The sequence below is a fragment of the Aquarana catesbeiana genome, linkage group LG09 (genome assembly GCF_042186555.1).
Source record: "Aquarana catesbeiana isolate 2022-GZ linkage group LG09, ASM4218655v1, whole genome shotgun sequence".
In the NCBI taxonomy this organism is placed as follows: Eukaryota; Metazoa; Chordata; class Amphibia; order Anura; family Ranidae; genus Aquarana; species Aquarana catesbeiana.
The window spans coordinates 36,213,944-36,232,618 of NC_133332.1; the positions used below are offsets into that span (position 1 = coordinate 36,213,944).

The window sequence follows — 18,675 nt, forward strand, 5'->3', positions numbered from 1 at the left end:
TTTTTAATTTTTTTATGTTTGTATTTTTTTCAAGGCTGATCTTGTTATTTTTTTTTTTTAGTTATTTAACATCCAGAATATTTTTGTGTGTCAAGTTACTACAACACCATTATTATCTTGTATTATTTAATCTCAAGGAGGTTGCTTGGTGTTGATGTCCCTTGTTAATTTCACATTGTACTTTAGAAATGTACCTGAATCCTCACAAAACAAACTGTCCTTTTTGAAGGAAAACACACATAGGCGAGTATAATTGAAACAAAAAAACCTTTATTAAGGGCTCATAACCAAACAAAGAGGGAGGCAACACTGGAGAAACAGCAGAAATTGGTGAAGCCTTTGGCCCCCAGGGCACACATCAATTATTTTCCTGCAAAATTGGTGGCTGGAGGAGTCCATATAAAAGGGAGTGCAGTCTGGTCCAGAAGTCCCAGAGATTCTGAAGGCAGCAGATGACATCTGTGTCCCCAGGCTGTGGTCATACTAGAGCCTGCATCTTTTGCCAGACCAGACTGAACCCAGGGTCCTCACTCTCTGGTCTTCCTTCCACGCTTCCTTCCATGCTGTGGCTGTGGTGGTGTAGTTGTGGCAGGAGGAGGGGGAGGAGGAGGATGTTCCAACTCACTCAGGTGGGTATTGAGTGTGATTTCGCCCCTCACCCCTTTAATTAAGACTTTATAAAGAAGGTCCTCACACAGCTGGCGTTGGCCCTCCTGCATGCCCTGCAGTTTGGTGGTAGCCCTGCAGGCAAAGACCTCTTCAGGAGTGGGGGTGGCTCTGAGGGACGCAGAAGCCTCCTGAATGAGCCTGAGCGCTGAATCCTGCACGTGACTCCCCTTCCTGGGTCTTTTGGTTGGAAGGCGGAGGGGAGGAACCTGCGATTTGGTCAGGCTCCTACTGGGCCCAGGCTTCTCCTGGCTGCCACTTAGCCCCGCCTCTTCCTGGCTGCCACTAACCCCCGCCTCCTCCTGGCTGCCACATTCCACAGCCTCGTCCTCCTGGCTGAGGTCTTCTTGTGTATGAAAAAGGGACATAGTTTTAGTTTTTACTTCATCAATCACACACAATTTTAACCTCATGACTGTTGCCAATTGAATGTTATCAAATATAACAGATGATCATTCTGAGCCCAGCATTGTTCATTCTTGTCCCAATTATTTTTGCCCACTATTGTCGGACTTTTTCCATCGGATTTTCCGACACACAAAGTGTTTTACATATCAATATATGTAAAACACTTTATTAATTCAGCAATTAGTGATCAATAATAACATCTAGTAAACCTCATTTATTTATTGACCAGAAATCTGTAGAACAATGCTATACCTGGCTCAAGCTGGGCTCCTCCACTTCTTCCTGGCTGGAAGTCCCAGGTTGGACTTCGGAAGCCTCAGCTGGGGTGGAAGGAAGAGTGGAAGGAAGGGTTGAGAGGGATTCCCTGACTCCAGTCTGGTCTGACAATAATCACAGTCTCTCATAGTACCACAGCCTGGGGACATAAATGTCATCTGCTGCTGCTCCAGGTCTCTTGGAATCCGTGACCTTCTTGCGCTCCCTAAGATAAGTGCTCTTCAGGCCACCAATTTTGGCTTTTAAATAGGGGATGGTTGCCGTGGGGACCACCGGTGTCAACAACTCCAGCAGTTTCTCCAGCGCTGCCTGCCTCTTTTGTTTATGATTATAATGAGGATGTTTGACCTGCCACAGACAGGGCAGCTCCCTGTATTTATCTATGAACAGGGGGAGGAAGTTGTGGTCATTGAAGCCATCCATTTTCTCTGCAAGACACAACACAAGACAAACCCTAATGTCAGGGAAAACTCTCCTAAGCTTGTTACAATATAGGCCTCAATGTAGAAGCAGTATAGGCCCAAGTTTAGATCCTACCTTCGTTATCACGATCGGCGCCTCCGATGCTCCTTCCTCCGCTCACAGATCGTACGTACTACGCATGCGTGTTACGCTTTATAGACACTGCACATGCGTGAAACTCCGCCCACCCCTGACATTCTTTCTAGTCTATTCCCCGCCCCTTCTCGTTCGGTGCAGTGGGGGAAGAGCACATGGCAGAGACACAGCAGGTGCGTGCTAATTACAGCAACGAGGAGGAGGAACAAAGCCCGGAGCCTGAAACGTCTGGATCCAGAAGGAGATGATTTAAGGCATCAAATATGTCCTTTGGGGAGATGTTGGAGATGGTCAACATCCTGAAGAGGACCGACTATGTCGGGAAGTATGGACCTTACCCCAACCCCAATGTCAGAAAGGCCAAGATCATGGTGAAAGTGGTCAAGAGTCTGCACCGGAATTTCGGGGTACAACGGTCGAAAGATCAGCTCAGGAAGCGGTCGTCGGACCTGAAATTAAGAGAGCATAAGCAGTACAGAAGGATCCGGAGAGTGCTGCAAAAAAGTAAGTAGTTGTCCTGTGTGCCTATTCTTTATGTTTATTACGTTCGTGCTGCTCCATGTGCTTTTCTTAACTGTTGTCCAGTTTAAAATGTCAACTTTCATGTTCATGGGCACATTATTCGTTCGTATAAAACATTGTTCATTCGGCCTAGAAAACACCATTGTTTTGCCCATATGCATTTGCCAACATTTTTTATGGCCTACTTTCTGAAAATAATTTGGTTGTGTAGATATGTAGACAACAGGAGGAGGAGGAGGAGGAGGAAGGAGACGTGGTGGAAATAGTCACCACAACAGGTGAGTGTCTGCGACCAAAGGCACAGGTAAGAGATGGATGCCGGCATATTTATAATACATGGTGTTTTTTTGTTTCTATCTTTTTAGATGATCGTGATGTTATGGATCCAGGGCATTTCACCTCTGAAAGTGCACAGATCCTGATCGGGGAGATCATGGGGTGTAATAGGGACTTGGAAAACATCCAGAAAAACATCAATGATGTTCAAAAAAAATGAAGAACATCATTGATGTTTTAGGGAGAGTTTAAAAACAATCAAAATCCCTTCCCTTTTTTGTTTTTTTGGTGATTCTAAAATGTATACAATTTTTTTACATATTATAGAAAAGCCAAATTTTGAAGATGCACACAGTGTGTCAACATGTGCTATCTGCCATCACGGGAGATCAATGGACATGTTTTGGAGGTGCAACCCCTTCCTCAATAATAAAGTAGCTGTGAGGAAGGGGTTGCACGCACAAAGCACGTCCCTTGATCCCCCGTGCTGGCAGCTAGCACATGTTGACATTCAGCAATTTGTGTGCATCTTCAAAATTTGGCTTTTCCTGGGGTGACTTCACCCCATCTGAACGCAATATCAAACACAGTTTAGAAATACTCATGTCTGATATTGCCTTCAAGTTCTACCAAAAGCGAACTTTATAAGTTCAAGATTTGTGTCTTTCGTGTTGGTTTTAAACATGCCTGTTTTATCTTAAATGGACATTGCTACTTTTTCTAATGTGACCCCAAAAATTGTTATACAACAAACATGTTGGTTTGTTTTAAAAATCTTTTATAAATGCACATGTGATTGTGCTGGTATTAAAAAGATTGTTAATCAAGAATGTGTTGATTATTGTCTCAACGCTCCAACACTTTTGTCGTGCTCTAATTGGTGTTTTCTGTGACAATGGGGGTTATTTCCTAAGGGAAAATCCACTTTGCACTACAAGTGCAGTTTCAAGTGCACTTGTAGTGCAAAGTGTCTTTGCCTTTAGTAAACAACACCCAACAGTGCTTTGTAATGTTACACAATCACGCCATTTTCAGGACTCACCACATTTCTGTCAGGGTCATCTAAAAGAAACACAAGCAGTAAATGTCACCAAAGATGTTAGTAGTTAAAATGTTTTTTTTATTTGAACAAGGTTTCAGACATTGTCTGGCATATTGATAGCCCCCCTACCCGCAAAGTATTCAAGGTATCTTAGCTGGACTTCACGGGCACTCAGGGGGGACAAGCCAGGACGGCCACTTTAGCGCAGTCAGGGTTGGTTCATTTTGAATTCCATCCTCAGGCCCAACTGAGCCAGCATAGTTGGCAGAATGTTGCCGTAAAAAGTTGTGGAGAACACAGCACGCCAGGATGATATGATTCAGTTTGTATTCCGCCATGTGTATGGGTGTAAGAAATAGATGGAACCGACTGGCCATGATTCCAAACGTGTTCTCCACCACTCTTCTGGCTCTGGCCAGCCGGTAATTAAAAACCCTCCGGTCCGGGGTGAGGTTCCTCATTAGGAATGGCTGCATAAGATGGTCCCCCAGTGCAAAAGCTTCATCCGCAACGAAGGCGAATGGGAGTCCTTCCACATTGTCTTCTGGAGGTGGCAAGTCCAAGCTGCCATTCTGGAGACACCTGTAGAACTCCATCTGGGCGATGACTCCACCATCTGACATCTGGCCATTCTTCCCCACGTCCACATACAAGAACTCGTAAATAGCCGACACCACCGCTAACATCACAATACTATTGAACCCTTTATAGTTGTAATAGTATGACCCCGAGTTGGGTGGTGGGACGATGTGGACGTGTTTCCTATCAATTGCCCCTCTGCAGTTAGGAAAGTCCCACCACTGGGCAAAGTGGGAGGCCACAGTCTGCCATTCCTGTGGGTTGGAAGGAAACTGTGGAGTCAAACAAGAAAAAAAATTTAGTCATTTTGCACATAAACAGGGAAAGCAGATTAGACACAAACATTCTTGGCCAACATCAAGATAACATTTATTTGAGGGAGTTTTTAAAGACCAAAGTATAAGGTCCACCTATCAGATTCCCCCTCCCCCTCTCATGGGCCATTTCTAACAATATAGGGGGGAGCTCTTGGACAGGTAACCCTCTCCACTTCATTGAGAGATGAATGCCTAAATAATGGGTATTACTTTGGCCAGACCCTCCTTACTGTACACTATTGGCAGCCCACTGGACAGGTAAGAAGTGTCATAATACAAAGATATAAATACACATTGTACACATTTGAGCACATTTGGACATTCTGCTCTTACCTATCGAGATAAGAATAGTATACCAAAATTTTAAACATTACCATTTGAAAGTATACAGGCAGGCCCTTGCACTACATGCTTTGGGGAATTCATCCATACATCTGACCACAAAAGAGATGGGTATAGTGTGTATGGGTTTGGCAAAGTCAGCAGATAGATGATTGAGGATAGATAGAGAATTGGTATCAGCTGACTTAGCAATTGGGGGAGGGAGGGTTCCAAATGATTTGGGGACCCCCAAAAAAAGCCTCTAGCACTCTGCATGAATGTTAAGCACCAATCAAATTTAAAAACATTTTTGGGGGTATTTAGGGTAAAGCACTACTATGGAGCTGATAAAATACATTGTTAAGTGACTACATGAGGTGAATATAGGGCCAGGAGAGCATGCTGGGGAGTTAAGTGAAGGCAAATATGTATAAAGGACAAAAAAATAATTACATAAAAATCCAGCATGCATGAGGACAAAGGGGACATTCACAGCATATTCCAATCATGGTAATTAGGGAATGAGGAAAGAAATACAATATATTAACAAACATTAAATACAATAACATGTGATATTAAAGGATAAATCTTACCTTAATATACTCCTTCTGCAGGACCTGTATGATGGCAGAACAGGTCTCTGGGATAATGATCCCCAGAGCCTGGGGGGAGATGCCTGTCAAGAACTTGAGGTCCTGTAGGCTTCTCCCCGTCGCCAAGTACCGCAGGGTGGTGACTAGCCTCTGCTCCGGAGTGATGGCTTGCCTCATGCAGGTATCCTGCCTGCTAATATAAGGGGTCAGCAAAGCCAACAAACAGTGAAATACGGGGTCCGTCATCCGGAGAAAGTTCCTGAAATCATCAGGATTATTCTCACGGATCTCACGGAGCAAAGGCATATGACAGAACTGATCACGCTGAAGCAACCAATTCTTAGTCCATGAACTCCTCCCTACCCTGTTCATGGACTGGACTTGTGTCAAGGTAAGGACCCCAACACCAAGCCCCTGCACAGCATGAACTCTACGAGGAGTACGTATACGCAACATGGCTAGAAAACGGTCGGCTGCTCAGAACGAAGTAACAGAACGCACTGAAGAACAGCAAGGCCTGTGAAGAGCGACCTGAAAAACAGTAACGAACGAACAAGAACACAATGACAAGAGTCACGCGTAACTCGCTGCACGCACTGAAGACCAGATACAAACCCACAAGCACAAACTGAACAGCAGAAAACGATCTGAGAACCATGAGTCTGAAAAAGCGCGAATCGTCTCTCACAAAACTTTTACTAACACGAGATTAGCAAAAGGAGCCCAAAGGGTGCCGCGCTTGGTTCGGACCTGCCCTTTTCTAGTCTCGTCGTACGTGGTGTACGTCACCGCGTTCTTGGCGATCGGAAATTCCAACAACTTTGTGCGACTGTGTTTATGCAAAACAAGTTTGAGCCAACATCCGTCAGAAAAAATCCATGGATTTTGTTGTCGGAATGTCTGATCAATGTCCGATCGTGTGTACGGGGCATAAGACTAGAGGGGGAATTGACAAGAAGCAGCAGGTGAGGTAGATGATCCACCATAGAATTATGCACAGAAGTTTTAAAGCAGAAATGAGGAGATTCTTGCACTGCAGTTCTTCAGGTACAGCTTTATCTCCAGGATGCAGAGCAGTGATCAGCACAATAGTTACAACCTCAAATGTCACTCCAAATCTGGTGGGACAGCCAGAGGCAGTAGAGTCTCAGATCTGCCACTGCAGATTTACAGTTATGAGGTCCAAGGTACAGGGTTGCCTATGCATCAGGATTAGGCTACATTCACTCGGGTGGCCAGGCATGCATAGTTTTCTATATTAAAAGGCAGCTAAACACCACCCTTGGACACAGCAGCACTCTGTGCTATGGTTGCATACAAACTGACCATTTAACTTCAGCCAGTTTGTATGCAGACAAAATTTCTTTTTAATCACATTTTTATTTTTATTTTCCTTTTACATTACAAACATACAAATAAACAAAACAACCAAACCCCCCCAAAAAAAATCCCAAAACAAGAAATTTCCCTTCCAATCCTCTCTCTCTTCCTCTGTCATTTCCTTACTGCTCAGTTAAACTGATAAAACTTTACTAACACATTTATTTCATTATTATCAAGTATACCAAAAATTCCAGAAATATTCCAGGTCAACCGATACACTGTGTAAAAAGTTAACTAAAACAGGCCAACCTGCTCTTCAAACACTACCTCTCCTAAGTATGCATTTAGGCTGGAGCATAGAGCATCTATCCATATTTTCTATATTTTTTCAAACTTCAAGGATGTGTTTGGTTGAACATACTGTAGGTGTGTTTTTCAAGCATAACATGATTATCCATTTTCTGGATCCAGTCCCCCAGGGTAAGAGGGTTGGGTGAGACCCAACAAGGGTCTATCAACAGACGGGCCATAAAAAGTGATCTTATAACGACCACTACCTGATCATGTTCCAGATTGTTGGGTTGAGTTTATCACATCTATTACATCTAGCAGAAACACCAACCCTGAATGCACACTGTCTGTGTCAAAGGCCGGTCAGAAGCTCTATTCCTATTTAGCTGCTCAGATGAGCAGTTACATAAGAACAAAGATGGGGATAGTCATTGACTTGTACAGAGTACAAATATGACAGGCTGATAGCTGCTGTTCATGCACAGTGTGTGCAGGAAGCATTTAGAACCACTAGCGAGAATCTATTAATTCTCTCTGGCTGCTCCCCTGGCTATCCCAGTGTGGCTTATGAAGGTAGCATAATGGCAACAAGAGTCTGCATCGTACCTTATGCCCATTTCACACTAAGGCAGACTCTGATTTTATAGTCTGCTGATTCCCTGCTGATCAGAGCAAAGCAGGTGGATGGCACATCCAAGTCCACTCAGTTTATGCAGAGCGGACTCGGACAGAGCCCACTCTGCTCTATGGGTGGTCAGGTGTAAATGTGCTCCTTTGTCCATATCCACCTAGATGAAGGGGGACAGATCCCCTTCCATTCTTTTATCAGACTTGAGATAGACAGATGTAAATGGACACAAGTCTTAAAAAATGTCTTCATGTGAAAGGAGTCTTATACTAAAGCTATTGAAAAGGCTCTGTTCTATATTTTGTACTACAGTTTGTTGTGCTTTGTATACTTGCTGAGTACTGTATTTTTCCATGTACAAGATGCTACTTTTTCCTAAAATCATTAGACTGAAAATCAAGGGGCGTCTTATACACAGTCAATCAGCCTGGGAGAGAGCCGCGCAGGTGCTTAGCTGCCCATAGCTCGTCAAACAGCCTTCCTCCAATCACAAGCCGTATGTTACTGACGTCAGCTGGAGGTGGAGAGTGCACAAATGCAATCCCATTGGAGGTGGAGAGTGCGCAGATGCAATAGGGACCAGAGCGTTCTGAGCCCAAGATGTCAGAAAATAAAAAAATAAATACCGGTAAGCGATTGTCTTTCTCTGCAAAATCAAACTTATTGTAGTCAGCTATGCAAATGAACATGGAAATAGAGCTGCAGAGAGACAGTTTGGACCTCCTCCCACTGAGTGTATGATCAGACAGTGGAGAAAACAGGTAGAACTCCTTCTGTCTGAAACTAATAGTGATGAAGAAGAGAACAGAGGCTGAATAGAGTGATATGCTGCATAATACACTGGTATGTAAAGGTTACCTGCGGTAATTACTAAATAAAAATGTGTTCTGTTTTATGTTTAAAATATTGATTTCTTAATTTTGGGTTGGAAAAGTGGGGGGTGTCTTATAAATGGAAAAATACGGTAGTTAGCCTTGTTTTTTTTAATTTTTATAACAATGTTGTTTTACAATAGATAGAATGTTTATAATTGCTACTATTTATTAGTATTTATTACATATTTGCATTTCAGATTTACAGCAAGTTAAAGGGGTTGTAAGGGCAGAAGGTTTTTTTTATCTTAATGCATTCTAATGAAACAACATTTAACCTGTTCACAATGGAATTCACACGTCTCCAATTTACAATAGAGATTGTTCTCTCTTAGCTTCTGACGCACACAACAGACATCTGTGTGGTGGCTCTCCAGGGACTTGGAAAGTATGAGGTTATCATCAAGATAAACCACCACACATAACTGCAACAAATCTCAGAAGACATTGTTAATAAATTCCTGGAAAACTGCCAGGGTGGTACAAAGGGCAAAAGGCATTACTAGGTACTCATAATGGCCTCATAATGGCCTGTTCTGGTATTAAACACAGTTTTCCAGTCGTCACCCTCCTTAATCCTCACAAGCTTGTATGCCCCTCTCAAAGCAAGCTTCGTGAAAACCGTTGCTCCCTTGGATAGGCATTCTTAATCATGAAATCAAGGTCTTAGTTCACCACTCTTCTTCACAAGAAGAAATCAGCAGGAGATGAGGATTTGCGGATGAAACCTTGAGAAAGTGCATCTGCAACTTCCTCCTCCATGGCCTTATCCTCCAAGACCTACAAAGGGTAAACCCACCCACGAGGGGGTATGGCACCAGGTTAAAGGTCAATTGCGCAATCATATGACTGGTGTGGAGGCATACTACCGGCTTGACCTTTGTCAAAGACATTGCTATGATCGCGGTACTCCTCCGTCAGGGAGGAGAGTGAAGAGGTGCACAGGACCTTGGCTACCTTCTGGAAGCATGTCTTACTGCATTGTGGCAACCAGGAGAGAACCCCAGCACGGAGCCAATCAAAAGAGGGGTTGTGCCTTGTAACCAAGTATAACCAATAACCAGCGGAAAATTAGGTGGGGAAATAATTTGGAATTAGATTATCTCTAAGAGCCCCTATGGCCATGGACAACAGAACGGTCTCATGAGTCACATGGGGAGGTTGTAGAGGTCTCCCACCAAGAGCCTCAATGGCAAGTGGAGTGTCACACAGCTGCAGAGGAATCGAGTGCTTCGATACAAAGGCAGTATCAATTAACAGGCCTGCAGCAACAGAGTCGATTAGAGCCTGTATCTCGACGGACGACTCAGCCCAAGAAAGGGTAACTGAAACCAGGGGCTTATCCTTCTGGATAACTGGGGATGAAACAACGCCACCTAAGGTCTGTCTGTGACAGGACCTCAATGTTTGTGTGTTCCCTGGACTAGCAGGACAAAACTTCAAAAAGTGACCTACCTGGCCACAATAAAGGCACAATCTCTCCCTCCTCCTAAGGGTTCTCTCATCCGCAGAGAGACACGTAAAGCCCAAGTGCATGGGTTCATCTTCACTGACCAACTCAGTACTAGGGGGCATGGGAGGTGAGGGAGGCAAGGCTGGGACTGCAAAGTACAGGAGGCTTCCACAAGCACGCCTTAAAAGAGAGTCTTTCTCTGAGTTTGGAGTCAATGAGGATGGCAAACGTGATCAACTTCTCCAGCTCAGTGGGTATATCTTGGGCTGCTATCTCATCCTTGATGGTATCCGAGAGACCATGAGAAAAAGCAACCACTTCATTGTTCCAAGCAACTTCTGCTGCCAGAGTATGGAATTCAATGGCGTAATCGGCAACAGTTCTCATACTCTGATGAAAATGAGGCACTTGGCAGCAAAAGCGGAGCGTGCAAGAAAATCAAATACCCTTTTAAAAGAAAAACCAAACTCAGGGTAACTCAAGACAACAGGGTTTTGCCATAGGGGGTTTGCCCAGGCCAAGGCTCCCTCAGAAAGCAAAGATATCACTAAACCTACTTTGCTTCTGTCCGTGGGAAACACCTGGGGCAGCATCTCAAAGTTTATCTCAACCTGGTTGAGAAACCCTCTGCATTGGACTGGATCGCTGTCAAATCGCTGGGGAAGTGGCGCAGAACCAGACATACCTCTTATAGAGGTAATACTCCAGGCGGGTGCCTGCAGAGAGACTGGAGCAGCAGCAGGGATGGCCTGCAACACAGGTTGTACCAGAGCAGCCACAGTGGGAGATTCCAAGTGAGCCATTCAACTCAGAAGCATTTGCGACACAATGGTAAACTGATCCATGCGGGGATCCTGCTCATCCAATCTGAAAAAAATATTACCAACAATTGGATTGACTGTATCTTCTGAATTCATGGCCTTCCCCTACTGTCAGAAACCATGAATCAGACCGAGACAGAAGTACAGTTAAATCGTACTTGTTTAATAATAAAAGTAAATAGAACAAAAGTAGTCAAAACATAGCCAAAGTTCGGTAACTGGAACGCATAGTCAGACAAGCCAGAAAGTCAGGAAGGCAGGGAACAGCGTAGTGGAACAGCAAGCAGGATCTGGAATAGGGATGAGCTTCCAGTTCGAGTCGAACCCATGTTCGACTCGAACATCGCATGTTTCGACCTTTCGTCAAATTTCGAATGTTATGGGCCGTTCGCTCCAAATTCGAGTGGCGCGTCACGGCCCATAATTCACTGCGGCATCGCAGTGCATTGCTGGCTGATGATTCGCCAAGCATGCACTTTGACCCACATGCTTTGGCCAATTACAGCGGACGGAGAACCATAATTGGCCATAGCCAGGGTGGCTTTGGCCAATTATGGCTCAGGGGGTTTAGTACACGCCCCATACTATATAAGGCCGCCTGTGTGGTGGCCTTGTGTAGTGTGTTGCAGCGGGGGTGGTGGCGGAGAGATAGACAGAGAGACAGTGTCATTTGATTTAAGTTAGATAGAGTAGGCAGTTGAGTCAGTTAGCTGCACTTACAGTGTATTGTGTATATATATGCATCCTAGGTGTTGTGTGTGTGTATATATATATATATATATATATATATATATATATATATATATATATACACACTGTATTCAGTTTAGCTAGATCCGTGTCTGTTGTTCTCTTCCTACTGACAGGCAGGCAGGTGTTTTTACAGTATTTACAACTACCTGAAGAAAATTGCTGGTGTTCTTCTGATCCTAGCAAGGCAAAGAGGGTGTTTCACCGCTCAGGTGGACACGGACCCAGGTGTATAGTTGATGTGAAACTTTCAGTGTTGAAGAGTTCCAGGTGCTGGCTAAATGCTAAGTGGAACGAGGCTTTGAACAAGAAGATCTGGATGCCGCACACCGGATAAAGTTGAAAACTTGTCTTTATTGTAAAGATGGGATCATCAGAAATACAAGACCATCATGCAGAAAGTATCTGATCCTATTAGTCCTATTAGCTACAGTATTTACAGTTAGTGTAGTGTGTCCTCTGCACAGTGTGCACTTAAAGCTAACTGAAGAAAATTGGTAGTGTTCTTCTGATCCTATTAGTACCGCCAGGAAGCTGCAGTATTTACAAGTTAGTGTAGTGCATCCTCTGCACAGTGTGCACCTAAAGCTACCTGAAGAAAATTGGTGGTGTTCTTCTGATCCTATTAGTACCACAGGCAGCTACAGTATTTACAAGTTAGTGTAGTGCGTCCTCTGCACAGTGTGCACCTAAAGCTACCTGAAGAAAATTGGTGGTGTTCTTCTGATCCTATTAGTACCGCAGGCAGCTGCAGTATTTACAGTTAGTGTAGTTAATCCTGTGCACCGTGCACCTAAAGCTACCAGAAGAAAATTGGTGGTGTTTTTCTGATCCTATTAGTACCGCAGGCAGCTGCAGTATTTACAGTTAGTGTAGTGCGTTCTCTGCACAGTGTGCACCTAAAGCTACCTGAAGACAATTGCTGTTGTTCTGATCCTATTAATACCACAGGCAGGCAGCTGCAGTATTTACAGTTAGTGTACTGTGTCCTCTGCACAGTGTGCACCTAAAGCTACCTGAAGACAATTGCTGTTGTTCTGATCCTATTTATACCACAGGCAGGCAGCTGCAGTATTTACAGCTAGTGTACTGTGTCCTCTGCACAGTGTGCACCTAAAGCTACCTGAAGAAAATTGGTGGTGTTCTTCTGATCCTATTAGTACCACAGGCAGGCAGCTGCAGTATATACAGTTAGTGTACTGTGTCCTCTGCAAAGTGTGCACCTAAAGCTACCTGAAGATAATTGCTGTTGTTCTGATCCTATTAATACCACAGGCAGGCAGCTACAGTATTTACAGTTAGTGTACTGCGTCCTCTGCACAGTGTGCACCTAAAGCTACCTGAAGAAAATTGGTGGTGTTCTTCTGATCCTATTAGTACTGCAGGCAGCTGCAGTATTTACAGTTAGTGTAGTCCATCCTGTGCACCGTGTGCACCTAAAGCTACCTGAAGAAAATCGGTGGTGTTCTTCTGATCCTATTAGTACCACAGGCAGGCAGCTGCAGTATTTACAGTTAGTGTACTGCGTCCTCTGCAAAGTGTGCACCTAAAGCTACCTGAAGACAATTGCTGTTGTTCTGCTCCTATTAATACCACAGGCAGGCAGCTACAATATTTACAGTGTACTGTGTCCTCTGCACAGTGTGCACCTAAAGCTACCTGAAGAAAATTGGTGGTGTTCTTCTGATCCTATTAGTACCACAGGCAGGCAGCTTCAGTATTTATAGTTAGTGTACTGCGTCCTCTGCACAGTGTGCACCTAAAGCTACCTGAAAAAAATTGCTGTTGTTCTGCTCCTATTAATACCACAGGCAGGCAGCTACAGTACTCACAGTTAGTGTACTGTGTCCTCTGCACAGTGTGCACCTAAAGCTACCTGAAGAAAATTGGTGGCGTTCTGATCCTATTAGTACCACGGGCAGGCAGCTGCAGTATTTACAGTTAGTGTACTGCGTCCTCTGCAAAGTGTGCACCTAAAGCTACCTGAAGACAATTGCTGTTGTTCTGCTCCTATTAATACCACAGGCAGGCAGCTACAATATTTACAGTGTACTGTGTCCTCTGCACAGTGTGCACCTAAAGCTACCTGAAGAAAATTGGTGGTGTTCTTCTGATCCTATTAGTACCACAGGCAGGCAGCTGCAGTATTTATAGTTAGTGTACTACGTCCTCTGCACAGTGTGCACCTAAAGCTACCTGAAAAAAATTGCTGTTGTTCTGCTCCTATTAATACCACAGGCAGGCAGCTACAGTATTTACAGTTAGCGTACTGTGTCCTCTGCACAGTGTGCACCTAAAGCTACCTGAAGAAAATTGGTGGTGTTCTGATCCTATTAGTACCACGGGCAGGCAGCTGCAGTATTTACAGTTAGTGTACTTTGTTCTCTGTATAGTGTGCACCTAAAGCTACCTGAAGAAAATTGGTGGTGTTCTTCTGATCCTATTAGTACCACAGGCAGGCATTTCTGCTAGCTGCAGTATCAGTATATATATATATATACATCCCAGCTTTGTGCAGCTACATCTCACTGCAGGCCATTAGTATGTCTGGAAGGCCAACAAGGAGAGGCAGACAGTCACAAGCCCATAAAAGAGGGCAAGCAGGCTCTGTGTCTAGAGGAAACAGTGCTGGTCATGGAGACGGTGCATCCTCATTAGCATGTGGCCATGGGACACGCTTGTCCTTTTTTTCGGCAGCTGGCCGTGTTGAGCCACAACATGCCGAAGACTTGGTAGAGTGGATGACCAAGCCGTCCTCATCCTCCTCATCCTCTCTCACCCAGGCTCAGGGTACTTTGTCTGGCAAAGCAGCTGCCAACGCGGCCTCTTCCCTCGGCTCAATGGCATCAGTCACTCCTTCCCTAGCCCCACCATGTCCTCCCGAGGAGTCCCCTGAACTGTTTGACCACAGTGTTTGGTACATGCTCCAGGAGGATGCCCAGCGTTTTGAAGGCTCTGATGATGGTACCCAGCTAGAGGAAGGCAGTAACGTGAGCCCAGAGAGAGGGGGTGCCCAAGAAGGACAGCAATCTGGCAGTCATGTTCTCCCAGCTGCAGCATACTGCCAGCTTTGCTCCAGTTATGAGGAGGGAGGGGATGATGAGGTCACTGACTACATGTGGGTGCCTGATAGGAGAGAGGAGGAGGAGGAGGCACATCTACAATGAGACAGGATGCCCTCCAGGGGCCAGCTTAAGGGCAGCACACTGACTGCATCACACCGCAGAGCTCTGAAAGGCGCTGCTGTCTCTGCGCGTTATTCCAAAAGTTCTTTGGTGTGAGCCTTTTTTGAGATGAGTGCAACAGATCCCACCGCTGCTATTTGCAACACAAGTCTCAAGCATATCTCGCATGGCCTAAACATCACCCGCTTGAGCACCACATGCTTGACCAGACATATGTCGACCTGCCATGCAGTTCGTTGGCAAGCGTACCTAAAAAACCCACACCAAAGAAAAAAGCGGACCTCTCCTTGCCCCTCATCAACTGGGATCTCCAACCCCACTATACCTTCTGTCCTCTCTGAAACCTGCACTGAGAGGAATGAAAGTGTAGAATTAGGTGTGTCACAGCCAATTACATGTGGGCAATCTGCTATCGGTACTCTGACATCAGATTGTACCAGGCAAATTTCCCTGCCCCATCTGCTGCACCACTGAAAGAAGTTCGCTCCCAGCCATCCACATGCCCAGCGTTTGAATGCTAGCTTGGCTAAATTGCTAGCACTTCAACTGCTGCCTTTTCAGTTGGTAGACTCTGTCCCCTTCCGTGAGTTTGTGGAATGTGCGGTTCCTCAGTGGCTGGTTCCCAAACGCCACTTTGGGAAGGCATGTGGAAGGCAAATTTTTTGCCTTGCTGGACAGGGTGGTCAGCGGTAAGGTGCATATTACCGCTGACTCATGAGGCAGCAGGCATGGACAGGGATGTTACCTATCTTTCACCGAGCACTGGGTGACTCTTCTGGCAGCTGGGAAGGATGCAGGACAGGATGCAGTAGTGTTGGAGGTTGTTCCGCCACCACGCCTCCAAAATTCCACTAGTGGTGATTCTGCCACACCTCTCTCCTCCACCCCCTCCTCTTCTTCTTCCTCCATGGCCTCTTCCTGTGCTGATTTGTCCTCGGAACCAGCGGTGCTCCATAGGCATTCAAGGGGCTACGCAAGCACGCAGGCAAAGAGATGCCAGGCGGTGCTTGAGCTGGTGTGCTTGGGGGACAGGAGCCATACTGGGGCAGAGATTCTGTCAGCTCTGCAGGGGCAGGTTCAGAGTTGGTTGACGCCATGCCAGCTTAAGGCAGGTATGGTGATTTGTGACAATGGCACCAACCTCCTCTCTGCCCTCCGACAGGGACAACTAACCCATGTGCTCTGTTTGGCTCACGTCCTTAACTTGGTGTTGCAGTGGTTCTTGGGCAGGTACCTGGGCTTACAGGATGTCCTGAGGCAGGCCAGGAAAGTCTGTGTGCATTTCCACCAGTCATATAATGCCAGTGCTCGGCTGGCTGACCTCCAAAAGGAATTTAACCTGCCCAAGAACCGCCTAATCTGTGACATGCCCACCAGGTGGAACTCAATGTTGGCCATGCTGCAGCTGCTGCACATGCAGCAGAGGACCATCAATGAGTACCTATGCGACTATGGCACCAGGACAGGGTCAGGGGACCTTTTTTTTTCCCCACGCCAGTGGGCCATGATCAGAGATGCATGCACTGTCCTGTCACCATTTGAGGAGGCCACAAGGATGGTGAGCAGTGACAGTGCATGCATCAGTGACACTGTCCCTCTTGTCCACCTTTTGGAGCACACGCTGCGTGGAATAATGGACAGGGTGCTTGAGGCAGAACAGAGGGAGGAAGAGGAGGACTTCCTTACCTTTCAAGGCCCCCTTTATCTGACAGTGTTCCTGCATGCCCGCCAATCACACAGGAGGAGGAGGGGGAGGATTGTGTCAGCATGGAGGTGGAGCCTGGCACTCAGCATCATCAGCAGTCTTCAAGGGATCATTTGCAGTCCGAAGAAACCCATGGACTTGTACGTGGCTGGGAGGAGGTGGCTGTGGATCATGCCGTCCTTAGTGACCCAGAGGACTCTGGACCGAATGCCTCAGTAAACCTACGCTGCATGGCCTCCCTGATTCTGCAAAGCCTGCGGAAGGATCCTCGTATTCGTGGTATCAAGGGGAGGGATGATTACTGGCTGGCAACCCTCCTTGATCCATGTTACAAGGGTAAGGTCGGGGACCTTATCTTGCCGTCTCAGAGGGAGCAGAGGATGAAATATCTTTGGGAGGCCTTGCAGAAAGGTTTGTGCAATGCGTTTCCAGAGCCTGGGAGGTTACAATTTCCTGGTCCTCCTGGACAATGTGTTGCTGAGGCTTCGGTAAGTCACAGAAGGAGCGGTGGAGAAGGTGGCCATCTGACCGACGTTCAATTTCTAGTCCGCAGCCCCAAGGTCTGTTCGGTTCCAACAACTATCGCCAGCGTCTGATTCACATGGTGCAGGATTACCTAGGGGCAAGTTCAGACTTGGACACCTTTCCCACCAAAAATCCTCTGGGTTACTGGGTCTTGAGGATGGATCACTGGCCAGAGCTTGCACAGTATGTAATTGAGCTACTGGCCTGTCCTGCATCCAGCGCTCTTTCGGAACGCACATTAAGTGCTGCTGGAAGCTTTGTAACTGATCACAGGGTGTGCCTGTCCACCGAATCGGTCGATCGGCTGACCTTCATAAAAACGAATCAGTCTTGGATTACCAGCTGCCAAGCACCTGATGCTGATGTAAACGATTGATTTTTTTTTTTATGTGAGATCCCTTCAAGACTGCCTATGCTGATGCTGAGTGACTATCCCATTATGCTGAACCACAATCCTCTTCCTCCTCAATTTTCATGCTGATAGCTAGTAAGAACATTTTTGGTTCTGGGCACCGCCACCAGTGCTCAAGGCCCAATTTTTCTGCCCCTGTTTAACAGGGGTGTGTAATTACAATTTTTGATGCAATACTTTGCAGCAGGACTCATTCCTGCGCTCCAGCTATAGTATCTGTGAGGGGTTGCAGTATTGTGGCACCAGCACCAGTGCCCAAGGCCCAATTTTTCAGCCCCTGTTTAACAGGGGCGTATAATTACAATTTTTGATGCAATACTTTGCAGCAGGGCTCATTCCTGCACTCCAACTATAGCATCTGTGAGGGGTTGCAGTGTTGTGGCAATTTTTCTGCCCCTATTTAACAGAGGCATGTAATTACAATTTTTGATACAATACTTTGCAGCAGGGCTCATTCCTGCGCTCCAACTAGAGTATCTGTGAGGGGTTGCAGTGTTGTGGTACCAGCACCAGTGCCCAAGGACCAAATTTTCAGCCCCTGTTCAACAGGGACATCTAATTACAATTCTTGATCTAATATTTCACAGCAGGGCCCATTCCTGCGCTCACCAAGAGTAACTGTGAGGGCTTACGGTGTTGTGGCAACACCACCACCAAAGGCCCAATTTTTCTGCTCCTGTTTAACAGGTGCATGTAATTACAATTCTTGATATATTTCACAGCAGGGCCCGTTCCAGCGCCCACCAAGAGTAACTGTGAGGACTTACAGTGTTGTGGCACCAGTACCACCACCACCACCACCAAAGGCCCAATTTTTCTACCACTGTTCAACAATGGCATGTAATTACAATTCTTGATCTAATATTTCACAGCAGGGCCCGTTCCTGCACCCACCAAGAGTAACTGTGAGGGCTTACTGTGTTGTGGCAACACCAACACCTAAGGCCCCAATTTCTGCAGAGTATATAGGGCAGGCCCCTACTTTCAAACATCCACTTACAAACGACTCCTACTTGCAAACGGAAGGAAACAACAGGAAGTGAGATAAAATCTACCCCTAAGAAGGGAAATTCTCTTCTGTAAGAGTTAATATGGGAAAAACGTGTCTCCTCTTCACTGATGCTTTATCACCAATCCTTGTTTCACTAAAAA

The 18,675-nt window shown here is 45.8% G+C and overlaps 1 protein-coding gene across 2 annotated transcripts in view; it reads left to right on the plus strand.

Moving 5' to 3' along the window:
* The window catches only part of LOC141107506 (class I histocompatibility antigen, F10 alpha chain-like), a 115,212-nt gene that overhangs the window by 42,805 nt on the left and 53,732 nt on the right, over nucleotides 1-18,675 (plus strand). The gene's annotated exons all lie outside the window — the stretch shown is intronic.